The sequence below is a fragment of the Chiloscyllium plagiosum genome, unplaced genomic scaffold (assembly GCF_037043375.1).
Source record: "Chiloscyllium plagiosum isolate Xiang-an unplaced genomic scaffold, Cpla_swu_hap1 HiC_scaffold_4, whole genome shotgun sequence".
NCBI lineage: Eukaryota > Metazoa > Chordata > Chondrichthyes > Orectolobiformes > Hemiscylliidae > Chiloscyllium > Chiloscyllium plagiosum.
Window position 1 is genome coordinate 12,615,994 of NW_028270142.1, and position 9,792 is coordinate 12,625,785.

The 9,792-nt window shown below is 39.5% G+C and overlaps 1 protein-coding gene across 1 annotated transcript in view; it reads left to right on the plus strand.

The window, feature by feature from the left end:
• kcnb2b (potassium voltage-gated channel subfamily B member 2b) overlaps positions 1 to 9,792 on the plus strand; it is a 335,347-nt gene that overhangs the window by 311,775 nt on the left and 13,780 nt on the right. The gene's annotated exons all lie outside the window — the stretch shown is intronic.

The following is a 9,792-nucleotide window of genomic DNA, read 5'->3' on the forward strand; positions in this document are numbered from 1 at the left end:
ATGCACACTTTTTATCCTCCTGATTACATGATGGTCTTCATTTCCTTATCAAAACTTCATTTTTAAGATAGTAACATTCTGAGATACACTGAATCTGTTCTGTGTGGGCTTTTTTGATACAATTGCTTTAATTTTTCATCTTTCTGTTGTAATTCAGCTAATTTCTCTGAAACTAAAAGTATCCACTTTGTCTTCAACCTGTTTTTGTTTATTTCTCAACCATTTGATTAAACAGAGTCTCTGATAATTAAACTTCACCTTTCTTATCCTTATTGTTTGATTTCTTCTCCTGTTTCCACCTATGGCTTTATGACCTTGTTACCACACGGTTAGGAAAACAATCCCAGGGTACACTTCCTCTAACAGCTCAGTTGCTTATGTTCCACTGGCTTTTTAACCACAGCAGGCATCACTCCCACCTGTAATCCAGCTGTATCATAAAACATATTTCTGAAACCAAAAGTTTCTCTATTATTCCCACCATTACTTCACCTCTTTTCACTAGATCCTCCACCATCACTTTATATCAAAGAACACTACTATTGTCACTACGAATTCCACATATTATCACTTTTTCTGGCAATAGTCCTTCTGAAATACATATCTCCCCATCTCTTGCCATCAAAGATTGACTTGCTCCCGTATCTCTTAAAATCGTCATTTCTTTGCCTATTCCTCCTGGCATACATGAGCAAACCTTACCCACCCAAGTAAATTCCATAAGGAAATGTGTCATTCCTTTGCAACCAACCCCTGACCAGGTTATACATTCTTTTGCAGCTCTGTAGCTTCCACCGACTATGACCAACCCCCTGGACTGGAAAGGACCATCCCATTCAACTGACTGTAGCTGTAGCTCCTGGTTAAGAGGTGTGTCCCCTACCCTCATTAACCATGCTTTTCCTTTTTATTGCACACATTGCCATGCTTTTCATGCACATGCACTGTGTTTGCCACATACAGTGGACTCACATGCAGTACCATAACATTGATGTCGAAATGTGCCATTCGACCAAATGTACCCAACTTTTCACATTGTCTCTTTACTATGTCTGACAGCCACATACTATTGTGACACCTTTTGTGTAACCTATCCCTCACTCTCCAATTTGTTTCTGTGATGGTCCAAGACACATCCTGCCTACTACAGTTGTAACATTTATAGCAAAAATGAAGACAATGCAGATTTACAATTCTCATTAGAGGGAGAAGAAGCAAAGAGTTTACCCAGACTGGAAGTCAAAGACAAAGTCATCAAGTACAAGAAAAACAAAAAAAACCTGCAGATGCTGGAAGTTGGAAACAAAAATAAAAATTGCTAGAAAAACTCAGCAGGTCTGGCAGCATTTATTGACAAAAATCAACAGATTAACTGCTGTTCTGAAGACCTATTCTAAACAAGAGTCATTGGACTCGAAATATTAACTCTGCTATTTTTCCACAGATGACAATAGACAATAGGTGCAGGAGTAGGCCATTCTGCCCTTCGAGCCTGCACCACCAATCAATATGATCATGGCTGATCATCCTTAATCAGTATCCTGTTCCTGCCTTATCTCCATAACCCTTGATTCCACAATCCTTGAGAGCTCTATCCAACTCTTTCTTAAATGTATCCAGAGACTGGGCCTCCACTGCCCTCCGGGGCAGAGCATTCCACACAGTCACCACTCTCTGGGTGAAGAAGTTTCTCCTCATCTCTGTCCTAAATGGTCTACCCCGTATTTTTAAGCTGTGTCCTCTGGTTCGGCACTCACCCATCAGCGGAAACATGTTTCCTGCTTCCAGAGTGTCCAATCCTTTAATAATCTTATATGTCCCAATCAGATCCCCTCTCAGTCTTCTAAACTCAAGGGTAAACAAGCCCAGTCGCTCCAGTCTTTCAGTGTAAGGTAGTCCCGCCATTCCAGGAATTGACCTTGTGAACCTACGCTGCACTCCCTCAATAGCCAGAATGTCTTTCCTCAAATTTGGAGACCAGAACTGCACACAATACTCCAGGTGTGGTCTCACCAGGGCCCTGTACAGCTGCAGAAGAACGTCTTTGCTTCTATACTCAATCCCTCTTGTTATGAAGGCCAGCATGCTATTAGCCTTCTTCACTACCTGCTGTACCTGCATGCTTACCTTCATTGACTGCTGTACAAGAACACCCAGATCTCTCTGTACTGCCCCTTTACCTAAATTGATTCCATTTAGGTAGTAATCTGCCTTCCTGTTCTTGCCACCAAAGTGGATAACCATACATTTATCCGCATTAAACTGCATCTGCTATGCATCTGACCACTCACCTAACTTATCCAGGTCACCCTGTAATCTCCTAACATCCTCATCACATTTCACCCTGCCACCCAGCTTAGTATCATCAGCTAATTTGCTAATGTTATTACTAATACCATCTTCTATATCATTAACATATATTGTAAAAAGCTGCAGTCCCAGTACTGATCCCTGCGGTTACCCACTGGTCACTGCCTGCCATTCCGAAATGGAGCCGTTTATCACTACTCTTTGTTTCCTATCAGCCAACCATCTTTCAATCCACGTTAGTACTTTGCCCCCAATGCCAAGATTGGGGTCGCCTTTAAACACCTGCTGAAATTTTGCAGCAATTTTTGTTTTTGTTACCAGGTACACGTTTGCTCTAAGCAGTCAAATGTCTGATGCCTTCTGAATCTTGATTAAACAGAAGTTAATTTGGGTGACAAAGATAATTTTAATGAATTGTCCAATTAATGAGGTGCAAATGCATGCATATTAAGTTCTTGCCATCAAGAAGGTTGAGTCCAAATGAGAAGGGATGGCTTAATTGTTAAAGTTCAGCACAAAGGAAAAAATATGATTTTGGTCTATCATCTGATTAAGTCATCACACCACAATTATTCTCACCTCTCCTGGGAGCAGAAAATCATAACCTGTGAATTTTACTGTAATTCTACATGTATTGGTAAAGTATCCCGTGTTGCCCCTAGCTGCATGAATTGAGTTCCTTCCACACAATCAAACTCAAAGTTCCTTTGTTGATTGTCTTGATTATCTCATAGAAAGCCAAGAGGTTACTTTCCAGAAAGGTATGAAAATGAAAGTTATATGTGAGCTCTGCTAACAAAATGTACTTGTTTTGAAAGTTAACTTTCTTTTGGAGTTAATCGGTGACTCTCATGATTTAGATATGCTAATGCTTGCTAAACTAGACACTTCTCATGAAATATGTATGTCACCTTTAAACACCTGTTTTGGGATAACCACTCCTGGTGCACACCTCAACGCTTTTATCAAGATTGTACCTTGTATCACAAGTAGGCTAAACAGGCAGTGCAGCTGAAGCCACCATCTTGTTTGATTAGAGGACCTTTGGCACCTAAACTATACGATGAAAGTCAAAAAATTTCAACTCTTAAATCTAATGAGAATTATTTATGTTTTTGATCTCTAAAATCATCCTCTTTACCTATCAAAAGCATGAATCTGCACATGCTCAACAATGTCATTGTTTGTCATTCAAAATCTATATGAATATGAACTGACTGAAGTTGTCTTTATTTCTGCCGCTAAATGTATTGATTGTACTGTCATACAATTTAACATCTGAGAGGAACAAAAATACACAGCAATTGCTGCAATAGTACAGCATTCATAAGCAATAAAGCAATTTTGCACCAATGCGCTTCTGGGAAGTGCTGTAAAAGCTTTTCAATGTTTAAGACTAGAGTGCATTCCATCAGTTGCCATGGCATTTACTTTTTATTGTAAGGTTAATATTTAATGCAACTTTCTCAAGATTACATCAAAATCTCCTTATAAGAGGCAGTTTCATCATTTGTACCTCTTTAAAGCCAGTTAAAAATACAATATAATGGAGAGTGGCAAGGAGAAACGTGGTTGCTGAGTAATTTAGCACTCTGGGAATTGACGTATCACATTCAGGTCAATCTAATAGGATGAGAGTCTCTTTTCTCTGCTTGCTAATCATGAGGCATTTACGATAATTAAGTTTGGGCAGTCATTACAAGAAGTCGGAATCTCATTTGGAAATCACAAGGACAGCCTTTGTGAAAAAATGAAATTTCAAACCAGTGTTGCAGTAAACCACTCTGCAAAGGGACAAAAATGTAGGGAGGGTAGTAGCACCTTTACTCTGCAACTGGATAGGCACATCTTATCTGGGAACGTACAAAGTTGACACCTTGGACAGATTTGGAAACTTTGTGATACAAGAATATAGAAATTGGAGTAGGCTATAAAATTCCTCAAGCATTTTCTGCCATTCCATTAGATCACAGCACAACTTACCTTATATACCTGCCTTTCCTTCATATCCCTTAATATCATTACCTGACAAAGTTCATCTGAAAACTGTCAACTCCAGAAATCAACAAAGAAAGAAAATATACAAAATAAAACAGAAATGTATCAGAATCACAAAACAGGTCTGATAGCATGTGAATACGGAGAAACTGATTTTAATGCTTTTCAGAGCAATTCTCTACTTGAAACATTCACTTATCTCTCCATGTTCTGATGTCAAGCAATTGTACATTTCTAACATTTTCTGCCCTGCAAAAATAAATGAACATAAGGAAGCAAGACAATGTTTAAGTTAGCTCTTTTCTCTGGTTTGTCTATTTTCCTGAAGGGTCATTAATAACTGGGAACTACCTCCCTAAAAAGTATTAAAAATAGAGCAACAAAGAGAAAATGCTCAGCATTTTTTGTTATTCAGGTTCTAATCACAGACTTAATTCCACATCTATGTAAATCAGTGCAGCATGCTGGCTCAGTGCTTAGCACTGATGCCTCACAGTGGTAAAAACAATGACTCCAGATGCTGGAAACCAGATTCTGGATTAGTGGTGCTGGAAGAGCACAGCAGTTCAGGCAGCATCCGAGGAGCAGTAAAATTGACGTTTCGGGCAAAAGCCCTTCATCAGGAATAAAGGCAGAGAGCCTGAAGGGTGGAGAGATAAGTTGGAGGAGAGTGGGGGTGGGGAGAAAGTAGCTTAGAGTACAATAGGTGAGTGGGGGAGGGGATGAAGGTGATAGGTCAGGGAGGAGGGTGGAATGGATAGGTGGAAAAGAAGATAGGCAGGTAGGACAAGTCATGGGGACAGTGCTGAGCTGGAAGTTTGGAACTAGGGTGAGGTGGGGCCAGGGACTTCGGTTCTATTCCAGCCTCAGGATATATTTGGGTAGAGTTTTCACACTCTCCCTTTGTCTGTGTGGGTTTCCTCTGGGTTCGCCAGTCCCCTCCTACAGGATGGTGGATTGATCATGCTAAATTGCCCATAATGTCCAGGGATGTTTGGACTAGGTGGATTAGGGGAAATGTGGGGTTAGAGCAATAGGGGCGGCACTGGGTGGGATGCTCTTTGGAGGGCTGGTATGGATTTGATGGGAAGAATGGTCTGTTTCACACTATAGGGGTTCTGTGAAAGAAGTCTATGAAATGTAGTGCAACTGTTGTGTTCACTTGTCCCAACTATAGTCACTTGGAGGTTAGAAACGATCATGTTACTTTGTTTTAAAGCCCAGTGGTGCCCTAATTTGCTGTGATAGTGAATCAAATAATGCCTGTCATTTGACTTGTTCTTGCAGTAGGTTGGTAACGAGGTGTAAGGTATGTGGATTTAAAGAAATGAAGGGACTGAATGCATCGCAGCAGTAGGTGAATACTCTGTCAAACCAGACACAGAAGAAGTAAAAAAGAGAAAAAAGATTGGAAAAGTAAAAACAAAACACCTGTAACTACTGTTGAAGTTAATTAATTAAGTTTGTTAATCATTTAAAGCCACTTTTTATTGCATCAAATCTGTAATTATTCATAAATCTTCATGTTACTATTCTCATTGAAATATCACTGAATCTATTGAACCTACATGTTTTAGGAATTATATCAAATTATTGTTTTTTTATCATTTGATATATAGAACATAAGACTATTTATTTCACTGTACTCCCAACGGAAAGTGATAAAGTCATTAAACAACTAACAGTTATTGGCTCCTCACTAGTTTCACAGAGAAAGACAGGCTAAATTTTTTACTTCTATTTCAATACATTTTAAGATTCTGAATTTTAAATAGAATGCCATCAAATATTAAATAAGAGAGAAAGCAGGAAAATTGCCACTTAATTCAATGCATTCATTCACCTGCCATATTACCATTTCTATATTTGAACTGTTAATCATAAAACAATTGCTTATATAATTCCAGGGAATTATACATTAATGACAATTTGATGGTGTTGTCTGTGTGTCATTAGTGCCAGGAGCTAACACATTAGGCAAAATGTAATGACACTCTCCCAACCCCAGAGATGGGTTCAGAGTTGGGGGTTGCTGCTTCATTTGGTGGGAGATTGCAAGATGCAGTTCATACCACCTTCCTGCCTCCCTCTGATTAAGCCTAGAGTAGAAAAAGTGAGTGGCGTAAATAGGAACGTAGTGTTAATATGATAGTAAGGGGGACTAACTCTGCAGTTGTGAACCCCCAGAAAGCTATGTTGTTACCCATTGCTAGTCCTTGGGATTGGGCTAGCAAAAAAACATGCAATAGAAGTAGAAGGATACACTTGTCATGGTCCACGTAGATGCTAACAACATGCAACTAGGAAAGAAATTCTTCTTTGGAATTACCAGCAGATAGGGACTAAATTAAAAATAGAACCTCAAAGGTAATATTTTCTGGAATTTCACCTGAGTGATTTAAGGACTAACAATTAAGCTGCATAAATTGGAATCATTGGATTCTATGTATTTGGATTTCCAAAAGGTAGTTGATAAGGTACCACATAAATGTTTATTCCACAAGATAAGAGCACATGTGTAGTATATAACAATTAGCATAAATAAAGGATTGAAAAGCTAACATAAAGCAGGAATTAGCATAAATGGTTCTTTTCAGGTTGGCAAACTGCAACAAGTGAAATACCACCAGGGACCTCAAGTTGGGACCTCAAATAGAAACAATCTATGTCATTGACTTGGATGAAAGAAATGAAGGAACTGAATATGCTGCAGCTAAATTTGCAAAAGGCACCACGATAAGCAGGAAATTACTGTAGCCAAGTTGAATGCACTATCACAAAGTTTGAGAACGACACAACAGTAGGTGGATAGGTAAATAGTGAGGATGCAAAGAGTTATAGACAGGATCAGCGAGAGGGGAAAGAAATTGGCTGATGGAAGAGAATGTGGGAACATTGTAAAAATTGAAATGGTAGCCTTGGCTTGCTTGGAGTGTCATGCAGGCTCAACCTTCCTCAACTGACCTGCTGGAGAGGTTTGAGTCCATGGCAGAGGGGAAATGGTCTGACGGGGCACCTCTGGTGGCTGGGGTCCTTTCTCTTCTGGTCCTTTGCTTGGCTCTGTAAATCCTGGGCTGCAGAGAGTAATAGGTTGTTGTTTTTAGTGACACAGGACACCACCCTTATACAAGCTTTCATTAATACATTACTGCTTGATGGGCAACTGTGAATAGAAACTTGGAGGCTTTCTGACTAGCTAACTATGTACATCCAATCTCCCCTTCAGTATAGGCTGATTCACTTAGTTCCCTTTCAGTTTAGCATCCTTCCCCTCTAAAATGGCAAACAGCTTTATGTCAAGCAGTCCACTCACTGTCTGCACACATTTCTACTGGTTCTTCTCCACTGGAAGGCAAGAGGCATTAAGAGAATGAGTACATGAGCACTATGTGCAAAGTGCCTGCTATGATAGACACAGAAAAGGATGCGAGTCCCCTGAGCTGATGTTATCTGTGTGCATAGCTTTCAAGCAAAATGTGGTCTGAGAGAAGCTGAGAGGTAAAGGCTTCTGAAACGTAAGGTCCATGTGGTCAAAACGCTGATGGAAAACAGAAAAGGTCTAATGATGTTTGTTTGATATTTGTGTGAATTGTTCTTCTCAAAGCCATTCTTTCAGGATACTTCCGTACCCCATGCGAAGCTGTAGTGAGAAGCTATATGACCTGTATGTTCTCCTCGTTTTAAAGAGGGATGGGGGCGCAGGCAATGAGTGGGTGGTGCGTGAACTGCTGAGTGTTGTAGCTACTTCTGTATTTTAACAGAAAACCCTGCAGGCTGTGTGAAAAGCAGCAGCACTGTGGTGCTAGCAAGGTAATATTGTTAGGTGCAAATAAGTGACAGGCTTTGATTGCAAATGGGCACATGATTTAGATACTTGGCATCTAATCTTTTGTGTAACAGTCCCTGCAGTGGCAATGTTACAATTCATTGATTAGACAGTGGCATTCACCCTGGCAATGTACACTCAATCATTCATTCCCTTGTGACTCCATATCCAGTCTCATCTGATTGCTGGATGAGAGTGCTGAAGTGGCAGATGGAGTTTAATTCAGATAAATGCGAGGTGCTGCATTTTGAGAAAGCAAATTTTAGCAGGACTTATACACTTAATGGTAAGGTCCCAGGGAGTGTTGCTGAACAAAGAGACCTTGGAGTGCAGGTTCATAGCTTCATAATTGGAGGAAGAGCAAGAAGGTGAGTCGTGCTAGTGAATTATACTGCTGAAGCCAGAAGCAGTAAGACAGGAAGTAGTGGAGCTAGAAAGCAGGCATGGTAATAGCAGGACAAGTTAGAGTTGTCAAAATCTGGGGAGCAAGGCTACTGCCCAGGGAGTGAACCGGAATGAGGCTATAAAAGAGAGAGGGGTGAAGAGGGATTACAAAGTAGGGGAGAAGAATTGCAAAGGGGAGTGAGAGGGACTACAACGTGGAAAGCTGTGAAGTTTCAAACTCCACAAAAGAATAACATATGCTATTACAATAAGCCCTATATCAATTTTATAATTTAATACAGCAGTTATATTTCATAAATGTGTGCATTTGTGTTATCACATCTCAAACTATCTAATTTGTTGTGAATTACTTGAGGTTCAATGATTGTAGTAGAGACAAACATGCAACCATTTTAAGTTGGACCTCAGCAATCCATGAGAAGAGTGTTAAAGGCTTTTCGAACTGTCTTTTATTAAAGGTGAGATTCCGCTCAGGCCTGGATTTTGAAAAGTGGCAAGTAACATTACCACCACACAAATGCCAGACAATCTAAGCTCTGCCCCTTGATATTCAATGGTGTTACCATCACTGAATCCCCTGCCATCAACACCCCAAGGTTTACTATTGACCATTCAGTTCATGAGAATGAAGAAAGGAGCCCCTGAAAACTAAAAGATAGCCTCCAAAAATCAAAAGTAATCCTCAAGAAAATCTTAAGACAGTCTTCCAAAAAAGTTATTTTGACCCCTGATTGGGATGCGTTGATAACCTAAGGATACTGTAAGGTCTTGGGATCTGTACAGAATATTTAGTGAACGAGAAGCAATCTGTTTCACAGAATTGTGGCATGCACCATTGCATTCTCTACCTCTAATGTTCCTTGACTCGCATGTTTCCATTAGCAAATAAAGCAATATAAGGTAAGTACGTTCATCCATTAAGTGCATAGTATTGTTATTAATTTATTACTTTGAGTTAAGTGCTGCTAAAGTGTTAGAATGCAGAATATGCTGTAATTCTTAATAATGAATACTTCCTATTATTCCTGTCCAGATGATTCTTCTGGAAATATTATTATAAGTTAATAACAAATGAGTTTAATAACATTTCTTTATTTCTTTAGCTTAAAACATGCATTTCTGATAAATAATGCTCATTGCGGTGTACCATTCATTAATAGAACCTTGTTGATTAATTCATAGAAACTTACGAGAAGTGCACTTGTGCTTTTCTGATATGTGCTATCACCTGCCAGATGTGTAATTTCTTAAAT